Below are 11,699 nucleotides of genomic sequence, written 5' to 3'. Positions count from 1 at the left end.
CTCCATTGAGAGATTGTCTAAAGACTGAGCTTGACCGATGCAATAGCAACATGCAATTCCAAGGTCACCCAGCGGACTGGATCAGTTCGATGGTATGCGTACGCAAACCTAACGGTGGCTTAAGAATCTGCATAGATCCAAAAGACCTAAATAACAATATTATGAGGGAACACTACTAAATACCCAAGAGAGATCACATCTGAAATGGCTAGTGTCAAGCTTTTCACAAAATTGGATGCCTCGAAAGGATTTAGGCAACTCAAAGTCGACATTCAAAGCCGAAAGCTCTGCACCTTCACCACGGCTTTTGGAAGATATTGCTTCAACCGGCTTCCAATAGGAATAATATCGCCATCTGAAATCTTTCACAGGGCAATGGAGACTGTCATCAATGAGATTCTGGGTTTCAGAAAATACATTGATGATGTAATCATCTGGTCTAATACTCCAGAGGAAAACTGTGATAGGCTCAAGAAAGTGCCCGACAGAGTTCATCAATATGGATTGAAGTTGAATCATGACAAATGTCAATTTTGGATCCACAAATTGAAATTTTTAGGTGATATTATATCGCAGGAAGAAATTCAACCGGATCCGTACAAAATCAATGCCATAGGTGAAATGCCGGTTCCAACGGACAAGAAAGCGATTCTGTGAATGCTTGGTGTTGTGAACTTTATGGGGAAATTCACTCCCAATCTATCCAATCAAACAATGGTTCTGTGCAACCTCATCAAAAAGCCTTTAAATAGACACCTGAACACGCAGCGAGTGGCAAGACATGAAAACAGCACTGGCCACTGCTCCAGTGTTCATGTTTTACCACTCGACAAAGGAAATGAAAATCTCCACTGATGCCAGCAAACAGGGCATAGACACAGTCCTTCTTCAGAAAGATGATCAGGATATGTGAAAACCTGAAGCGAATGCACCTCGCTCGATGACTCCTACAGAGCAAGAGTACGCACAAATAGAAAAAGTGTGCCTTGGTCTCTTAACAGGCATCACCAAATTTCATAATTATGTTTATGGTTTACCACACTTTATCGTTGAAACTGATCACAGACCTTCAGCTCATATCATAGAAAGACCTTAACGAGATGTCTCCACCTCTTCAGAGAATGATGATGAAACTGTGGCACTACGATTCCACACTAGCCTCCATGCAAGGAAAAGACTTAGTTGTTGCTGATACCTTATCAAGGGCTACATATGATAGTGATACCACGGTTTCAGATATAGTACACATTGTGGAAGCATAAGCTTCATTTGTTGCTAAAATGCTACCAGTGTCTGACAATAAGCTACGAATCATAAAAGAATCAGAAAAGGACTTGACACGCCAAAGGGTAATCAAATACCTGAAAGATGGCTCAATGAATGTTGCTCAGCTTTTCGCAGTATCAAAGATAACCTCACTGTAATTGACGGCTTCCTAAAGGGCAGCACTGTAGCACTGTGGTTAGCACTGTGGCTTCTCAGCGCAAGGGTCGCAGGTTCGATTCCCAGCTGGACCACTGTCTATGTAGAATCTGCACGTCCTCCCCATGTCTGCATGAGTTTAATCCGGGTACTCCAGTTTCCTCCCACTAGTCCCGAAAGTTATGCTGTTAGGTGAATTCTGTTGGTGAATTAGTTGGTATGGACCTGTTCTACCTTAAAGGACATGACTATCAAGTAATAATTGATTACTATTCCAACTCTCCCGAGGTGATCACGCTGAATGATTCATCAACACAATCTGTAATACCAGCAGAAAAATCTGGTCTTGCTCGCCATAAAATTCCATTACACGTTGTCTCTGACAATGGTCCTTGCTTCACCAGCTGGGAGTGGACACAATTTGCAGAACGTTATAATTTTAAACACATCACATCAAGCCCATTGTACCCCCAATCTAATGACAAAGCAGAGAAAGGCGTAGAAAAAGTCAAAAAGCTATTCAGCAAAACACTGGATGACAACGTGAACCTGACGGAAGGGCTTCAGTGAGGAGCTGAGGAAGTGAGTAGCCATCTTTGCTCACAGGCAAAGAGCCCGGGAGAGCTGGGCTTGCTGCCCCCACGCTCGATGGGGTCCCTCGGCTGAGGAGACCCTCCGCAGGGGTGCGCAGCCATGGGAGCATTGGGGGGGGGGGGGGGTGCTACCACTCGCTGTACCTCCATGCTAATCCCTTGATCGTGTGTACCCATTCTGGGGTCAACTCTTGCCCTTGCCCGTCTGCCCCTGGACCAGCCATAACCACCACTGGCTGCTAAGGCTTCTGGCTGTGCAGCTGAAGTCTATTGCTAATAGGGAATTGGCAATTGTGGTTAAGTAAGCACTTCACACAACCCAAATGTATTCCCATGGGTGGGCGGGCCATGTAGCATGTGGGAGTCATTGCCTAGCATCCCAATCACACCGGGATACAACACGACACAAGCAGCAGCCGACATTCGAACACCCAGGGGATGGGACACAGTGGATGAGTGCCACTGGGGGAGGCCAGCATCTTGTCTGGGTGGTGTTGAGTGCGGGTGTCCGGGGTACAGGGTATGGGGCCTTGTGAAGGGGGCCTGCTGCGGCCGGTGGGGGGGGGGGGGATCCTGGCGCGAAACCAGGAGAAACTACCCAGGGCCCACAAAAGTGACAAAGTGTCATTGAATAGCGGTGAGGAACGCACTGTGAGAGCCGGCGGGAAACTCCCTGAAACACCCGCCACAAATTAACTTGGAAATTTTTGAGGAGAATCACATTCTATGGTTTTGATATTTGGAAGGAAAGGGGACTTATTCGGCAAGGGGATATGTTTAGGGGCGCTTCCTTGTTATCCTTTGAGCAACTGTGTCAACAATATGACACCCTGAGATGCTCCTTTTTCAGACATCTACCACTTAAAAGATTTTATTCTCAGTAAGACATTTCTGCAACATGATGCCAGTATCTCCCTGGTGGAAAAAATCCTGCTATCTACAGAACCAAAGCAACTAAATAGCAAAATAAAAATAAAAGCAAATGTCTGCTGATTCTGGAAACTGAAACAAGAACAGGAAAAGCTGGAAAATGTCAGGTCTGACAGCATCTGTGGAGAACGGAGCTAACGTTTTGAGTCTGGATGGCTCTGTCAAAGCTAGAGAGAACTGGAAATAAGTTGAGATTTATACTGATGTGGACTGGGGGCAATGGCGCTTGATCGAGGGTCAGAGATAGCTAGAGCTGAGGAGAGGTTGACAAAGATGCCATGGACAAAATGACAAAGGGAATGTAAATATTGTGATAATGACAGAGGAGTGCTGATCGTGACACATTAAGAGATCAGAAAGTGTTAATGGTATACCAGAGGTAAACAACATATACAGGACAACTTAGAACAGGAAACAGATGGCACTACTGGGGTGATGTAGGGGGAGGGAAGCCAGTGATGAGGGAAAAATTGATCTATGAAAGAAATGAAAATAAATTGATAGAAATAAAATAGGGTGATGGTGGAGGAGAGAGTTCACAGTCTGAAGTTGTTGAACTGAATGTTAAGTCCAGATGGCTGTCACGTGCCTAATCGGAAGATGAGATGCTGTTCCTCCAGTTTGCTCTGGGCTTCACTGGAACATTGCAGCAGGCCAAGGACGGAGAGGTGGACAGGAGAGCAGGACGGTGAGTTGAAATGGCAAGTAATAGGAAGGTCGGAGTTGCGGATGGACCGATCATGTTCTGCAAAGCGGGAACCCAGTCTGCATTTAATCTCTCCAATGTAGAGTAGACCTCATTGGGTGCAGCGAATGCTTCCAATGAGCAGCACGGTAGCACAGTGATTATCACTGTTGCTTCACAGTGCCAGAGTCCTGGGTTCAATTTCCGCTTGGGTCACCATCTGTGCGGAGGCTGTTCTCCCCGTGTCTGCGTGGGTTTCTCCCACAAGTCCCGAAAGACGTGCGGCTAGGTAATTTGGACATTCTGAATTCTCCCTCTGTGTACCCGAACAGGCACCGGATGGTGGCGGCTACAGGCTTTTCACAGCAACTTCATTGCAGTGTTAATGTAAGCCTACGTGTGACACAAATAAATATTATGATGCAATACACCAGATTGGGAGGTGCACGTGAATTGCTGCCTCACATGAAATGAGTGTTTAGGCCCTTGGGTGGTGAACAGGAAGTAAAGGGGCAGGTGTTGCACTTTCTTCGATTGCATAGCAAGTGAGTGAGGTGATGGAGTGGACCAGGATATATCAGGGGGAATGGTCACTACGAAACGTCTTCTCTACTTTTTTGCATATGTGGAAGTGCCAGGTTTGCAGAACCAACCGCGTTGGTTTCCTCCGGACATTGATCCTGTTGTTTTGAGGGTTTGTTGTATTGTAAAAATAGAACTCCAAAAAAGTTTTTAAAACCCTTTCAAACTAGATCAGAGCATATTAATTTTAAATGGTAGAAATTTTCAATAGATTTTGAAATTTCAAATAGATTGAAAATAAACTCTAATTCCAATCATTAGATTCCACTTACTAGAATTTGCCAGTAGATGGCAGACCAATGGGGCTGTTGGACACCTACCTAACGTTTATCCAATCTCGGAACTCAAAACCAAACGATTAAATGTGATTGATCGCTCAATGAAGATTTATGATCAATTAAATAAAGCTCACTGAAAGATCAGCAAAAATATAAAAGCTTTACTGCATCAGAGCTTTAAGAAAGTGGACAAATGTATTTTGCTTTCAAACTTGCGTGGAATCAAAGCCATAGCAAACATTTCCAGCTTGCACAGAAAATTAGGGGAGGACATCCGGTGGTGGCGATGTGCTGAGAAGACGCACACCAGGCGACTCTCCTCATAATCAGACCCAAAGTAGAACATTTTCCAGGTTTATTTGGCTCAGAAACCCACGCATAAGGCCTAACAACCCAAAAGACACTAGTAGCAAAGAAGCAGAAGAGAAGATGCCAGCAAACAGTAGTTCAAAAGGCCAGCGAGCAGAAGCGGCAGCAGCAGCGAGCAGATGGACCAGCGGATGCACGAGGTGAGGCGGAGGCCCCAGTGAAACAAGAGAGAGGGCGACCGGCAACCCGAACAGAGGAGCATGAACAGGCAGCGATGCCCTTTTACATCAGGGGAGGTAAAAAAGAACTGGCTGCCATGAGGAAGGTCATCAAAATGAAACTTCAGGTGGCGGTGAAGGAGGTGGTGACGGAAGCGATGGCTGGGAAAGAAGGTGGAAGCACAGGAATGGACGATCCTAGACCTGGAAGGGGCAGCAATAGACCAGAGTGATAGGATCGTGGCTCTGGAGACCGAGGTGGTTGCCCAAGGGAACCTGAGGGGAAAGATAGAGGACCAGGAAAACAGGTCCAGGCAGGCGACAGTACTTCCATATTGTGGGACTGCCAGAGGGGGTGGAGGGAAGGGAACCAAATGCTGGGCACATTGGTCGGGAGGAACAGCTTCCCAATCCCCCAGAACTGGACAGGACACACAGGTCGCTCCGGCCAAAACCCAAGATTGGGGAGCAGCCAAGAGCGATCATTGCGAAGCTGTACGTTTACCAGGACCAGGAAAAGATCCTGAGGCCCGACAAAGTTGTGCTTGTGGGAAGGACACAGAATAAGGGCAGCACAGTGATTAGCACTGTGGCTTCAGAGCGCCAGGGTCCCAGGTTCGATTCCCTGCTGGGTCACTGTCTGTGCGGAGTCTGCACGTTCTCCCCGTGTCTGCGTGGGTTTCCTCCAGGTGCTCCAGTTTCCTCCCACAGTCCAAAGACGTGCAGGTTAGGTGGATTGGCCATGATAAATTGCCCTTTGTAACCAAAAAGGGTAGGAGGGGTTATTGGGTTACGGGGATAGGGTGGAAGTGAGGGCTTAAGTGGGTCCATGCAGACTCGATGGGTTGAATGGCCTCCTTCTGCACTGTATGTTCTATGTAAGGATCTATCAGGACATTCATTGGGGCTGACTTCATGAAAAAAAAGGCCGAATTCAAGAAGGTGAAATCGACACTCTACAAGAGTGGGGTGTGGTTTGGCATGTGGTTCCTGGCCAGATTCTGGGTAACTTATAAAGGAAAAGAACATTACTTCAGCACCCCGGCAGAGGCCAAGGAGTTTGTGAAAACCAGCGGCCTAGAAAAGGAACAGACGTAACAATGGTGAGGGTAGTGGGGATAAAGATGGAAAGTGGAGGACGAAATGGGACCAAGATCTGTTGTATGAACTCTGTGTTTGTGTGGGACTGTGCTGCTTCATCCTCAGACTAATAGGAGGACAGAGAGAGGGAAGCGAGGATAGGGGAAGCAGGTGAGGGGGCGTGAGGAAGGGAATGGAGACAGGGTGAGACCAGCCCATGAGGGGATCCACTACTAGCCTGGAGGGCTAGCACAGGAAGACAAGCAGTAAAGGGGGCCACAGCGCACCTCTCATAGGGGAGGAAGCGTCTGGCCAAGGGGAGGGGAGCAGGGCAGAAAGGGGGGGCAAATATAGGGGGAGGAAAGGGTGGGGGATAGGGAGGGGACTCACAGAACAGAAGGGTTGACAGACACAGGCCTCAGCAGGCATGGAGCAGGCCGAGGAATCAAGATGGCCCGGCAAGCAGCCACTTTGGAGGGTCCCTAAACAAAGGAGACCCCACAGTGCAGTGGTGCACCCACATGGCATACACACAGTTGCTGGCCATGTTGGGTGCCCCCTGGACAAGGGGAAATCCAGAAGTGCAGGGGCCCGACCTCATGGTGAGAGCGACGACCGTGGCCATTTTGGACGGTCCCCTAACAAAGGGAAACCCCGGAGTGCAGGGGCCCATCCACCAGGTTAGTATGGTTGATCCCACGGAAACGGCAGGGGCGGGGGGTCAGAAACCCCCACCAGGATAGTCACCTGGAACGTAAGGGGACTTTTTTTTTAAACAAACAATTTTATTGAGGTATTTTTCGGCATTGTAAATAGTTATAGATAACAAAAATGTGCAAACATCAACATAGAACCAATACTTCAATCAAACCATACTGCATATGCCCGCTCCTCTCCCATAGACACTACCCACCTATTTATCCCTCCTACTCTAATCTCCCCCCTCCAACCTCCCCCCTCTTCCTGCCCCCCCCCCCCCCCCCCCCCCCCCCCCCCCCCCCCCCGCTGACATTCACTCTCCCGCTAAGAAGTCAATGAATGGTTGCCACCTCCGGGCGAACCCCTGTACAGATCCCCTCAAGGCGAACTTAATTTTTTCCATACCCAGAAAACTTGACATGTCCGAAAGCCATTTTACAATTTACTGTCTTCGGGGGTTTTGAGTCCCTCCATGCCAGCAGTATTCGCCGCCGGGCTATCAGGGAAGCAAAGGCCAGAACATCGTCCTCTTTCTCCCCCTGGACTCCCGGGTCTTCCGAAACCCCGAAAATTGCCACCCCTGGAATCATCACCACCCTTGTTTTTAGCACCCGGGACATGATCCCCACAAATCCCTCCCGGTACCCCCTAAGCTTTGGACATGCCCAAAACATGTGAACGCGGTTCGCTGGTCCTCCCGCACAGGGCCGGTTTTAAGCCTATTTGACCAATTTCATCAAATTGGGCCCTGCACCTTAAGGGGGCCCCGCGCCAGCGGCGACAGAGTTACCGTTTGAAGCCTTTTCTGTATTCTAAGAGGAACTATAGGGTAGTTTTTACTTTTGGGGAACGCACCGCATTACCGTCGACAAATCCTTCCGCCCGGGTAAGTAAGTTTCAAAATTTTAGCATATCAAGCATTTAATGCTTTTTTTTGGTTAAAGACGAGCATACTACACGAAATATAAACATACATAAATTTTTACTTTTGTAGAGTAGGGGCCCCGCCATCACTTTTCTAATTGGGCCCGCAATTCCTAGCACCAGCCCTGCTCCCGCACATCTAGCGCACTTGGCCTCTACCCCAAAAAATTTGCTCATCCGAGCTACCGTCATGTGGGCCTGGTGAACAACCTTAAATTGAATCAGGCCGAGCCTGGCACATGTTGCAGTTGAGTTCACAGAACGTAAAGGGACTTAACGGCCCAACGCACCTGAGGCAGATTACTGATAAGGAAGGGCTGAGTGGGACAGATGTACCATTCACGCTCCGGGACGAGGGCTAGGGGATTAGCCATATTGATCAGCAAGCAAACGAGATTTACTGAGACTAGGACAGTTACAGACCCAGGGGGAAGGTATGTCATGGTCAGTGGTGTCCTGGAAGGGGCACCGGTAGTACTGGTAACTGTGTAAGCTCCCAACTGGGACGACACAGAATTCATTAAAAATAAACCATGGCAGAAGTCCCTGATATTAACACATACTGACTGATTATGGGTGGGTGACTTTAACTGTGTACAGGATCTTCTGACGACCGATCAAACCCCAGAGCTGGGGAAGACAGGCATGGTTAAGGAACTGGGAGCATTTATGGAGCACACGGGGGCACTGGACCCATGGAGGTTCCTGCACCCAGGAGAAACCAAATTCTCCTTTTTTTCACAAGTACACAAGGTATATAGCCATATCGACTTCTTTGCAGTGGGGAAATCGGTCCTTCCAGGAATTACAGGAGTACTCCGCGATAGTCATCTCCGATCACTACGTGGATGATCGTTGGAGACGGGCCGTGCCCAGCCCCCACATGGGAGGCTGGACACGGACCTCCTGGCCTTCTGCCAAAAAACATCGCAGACCACAGGGAACTACGTGACTAACAATCAGAATGGGGAAGTCTCACTGTCACGTTCTGGGAGGCACTGAGGGGAAATAACCTACAAGGCACGCAGAGATAGGGAAGAGAGGGAGGCCAGGCAACAATTCATCGACTCCATCTTGGAAGTAGACACAAAATACCCCGAGGCCCCGACTGTTCAGCTGCTGGTGGAAGAGGAAAAAGCTACAAGTGGACTTTAACTTATCTACTAGGAAAGCAGTGTACCAACTCCGCCAGACATGGGGGATCTTCCTTTCACCAACATGGAGAAAAGGCTGGCCGCCTACTGGCTCGCCAACTGAGAAAGCAGACAGCCACGAGGGAAATAGCCCAGGTAAAGGATGGCAGAGGCAGACTGGTAGTGGAACCAAAGGTCAATCAAGCATTTGAGACCTTCTACCAGGGACTGTGCACCTCCAACCCCCCCGATGGGGCGCATGGATGAAACTGTTCCTCTGTTGTGGGGGAGGGCAGACGGGGAGGAGGATGTTCTTGCCATAAAGGGTGTGCAACAAAGGTTTAAAAGACGGATTCTGGGATGGTGGGTCTGACATGCGAGGAGAGGTTTAGTTGGTTAGGATTATAGTCACAGTAGCACATTGGTTAGCACTGTGGCTTCATAGCACCAGGGTCCCAAGTTTAATTCCCAGCTGGGTCACTGTCTGTGCGGAGTCTGCACGTTCTCAGTGTGTCTGCATGGGTTTCCTCCAGGTGATCCAATTTCCTCCCACAAGTGGTGAGGCCGTGGAATGCCCTACCTGCAACAGTAGTGAACTCGCCAACATTGAGGGCATTTAAAAGTTTATTGGATATGCATATGGATGATAAGGGCATAGTGTAGGTTAGATGGCCTTTAGTTTTTTTTCCATGTCGGTGCAACATCGAGGGCCGAAGGGCCTGTACTGCGCTGTATCGTTCTATCTAAGTCCTGAAAGACGTGCTGGTAGGTAATTTGGATATTCTGAATTTTCCCGAATAGGTGCCGGAGTGTGGTGACTAAGGTTTTTTCCACAGTAACTTCATAATAATCTTTATTGTCACATTATTACCTGGGAGAAATCATGGAGAGCATCAGCTCGATGCAGGCGGGGAAGGCACCGGGATCTGATAAGTTCCCGGCCGATTCCAACAAACAATTCGCACCGGCCCTGGCCCCACGTCTAAGGGGCATGTTCGCAGACTAGCTGGCAAGGGGCGCTTTGCCTCCTACACTGGCACAGGCCACAATCCCACTGATACCCAAAAAAGGACAAAGACCCATTTCACTGCTGAATGTGGGCTTTGTCAGGGATAGGCAACTCACTTCGAACGTTAGGCCGCTGCTGAACGTATCAATGAGCCCCTCCGGGGAGAGAACACCAGAGGTGATCATCTCCCTGGTCACAGAGAAGGTCTTTGACAGAGTCGAATGAAAATACCTCCTCGAGGTACTGGAATGGTTTGGGCTAGGAGCAGGATTCACCAGCTGGGTGAGACTCCTGTACAACACTCCCAAGGCGAGCGTTCGAACTAACACCACCAGCTCTGAATACTTCCAGCTACAAAGAGGCACAAGGCAAGGATGCCCACTGTCCCACTCCTGTTTGCATTAGCATTTGAACCCTTGGCGATAGTCCAACAGGGTGCGAAAAGCTGGAAGAGCATCCATAGAGGAGACAGAGAGCAGAGACTTGCTCTATGCAGATGACCTGCTCCTGTATGTCTCAAAGCCACAGGAAGGACTTAAAGCAATCATGCTGATCCTGAAAGAGTTTGGAACCTTCTCAGATTACAAACTCAACCTGGGTAAAAGCGAGGCATTCCCAGTGAACCCAAGCGGGGGAGGGACAGAGCTGGAGGGACTCCTGTTCAAAATAGCCCAAAACAGATTTTGATACCTGGGGATCTAAATAGCCAAAGACTAGACACAGATCCACAAATGGAACCTGATCAGCCTGGTGGAGGAAGTAAAAAAGGACCTACCGAGATGGAACGCACTCCCACTCACCCAGTGGTAATGGCCACACTGAAAACGCAGGGCCATTTCGGGCTGACCGGGATGTCTCCCATGACCCCCATCTGCGATAACCATAGATTCCCACCAGCTATGCTAGACGGAACATTATAAAAATAGAGACAGGACAGGAGAACACTCAGTCAGGGACTTCTACGTAGGGCACAGACTAGCGAAGCTGAACGAACTGACCAAGGAATGGGAATTGCCAACAGGACAGGAAATGAGACATCACAAATAAAACATTTCCGCCGCAGAGACGGTAGGATACCTCAGGGCCCTGGAGACCACACTACTGGAGAACCTGATGACCACGGATAGTGAGGGGGTACTCTGGGAAAATATACGGACAGCTATTGGACAGAGCCCAAACACCACTGGACAATGGGAGGACAAACTGGGGACAGAAGTGGGGTGGGAACTCTGGAGTGAGGCACTGAGCAGGGCTAACTCCACCTCCTCCTGCACAAGGCTCGGCCTAAAGCAGTTCAAAGTGGTGCACAGAGCGCACCTGACCAAACCCCGAATGAGCGGGTTCTTCTCGAGGTGGAGGATAAATGTGAATAGTGTCAGAGGGGCCCAGCCAACCACACCCACATGTTCTGGATATGCCCCAAACTTGCCGGGTTCTGGACAGACTTCTCGGAGGCAATGTCCAAGGTTGTGGGCCTGCCATGCCCAAATGTGGCAATCTTCAGGGTATCAGAGCAAGGATACGCATGGGGAAGAGGCCTGAGGCTCTAGCTTTCGCTTCCCTAATCGCCCGCTGGAGAATCCTGCTTGGCTGGCGATCAGCAGCACTAGCCACAGCTGCAGACTGGCTTGCTGACCTTTCAGAATGTAACCACCTAGAGAAGATAAAATACAGCATCTGATTGTCAGAGGAAGGCTTCTTTACTGCATGGGGGCTATTTGTCGGTCTGTTCCAAGACCTGTTTGAGGCCAGCAGAGCAAGAGGGAGGACTGGAAGGAGTAGATAGGGGGAAAAAACGAAAGACAAGGAGCAACGCCAGGAACACACAACCCTGGAA

This window comes from Scyliorhinus canicula, chromosome 2 (assembly GCF_902713615.1).
Source record: "Scyliorhinus canicula chromosome 2, sScyCan1.1, whole genome shotgun sequence".
In the NCBI taxonomy this organism is placed as follows: Eukaryota; Metazoa; Chordata; class Chondrichthyes; order Carcharhiniformes; family Scyliorhinidae; genus Scyliorhinus; species Scyliorhinus canicula.
Note: the sequence above shows the minus strand (reverse complement) of the source record.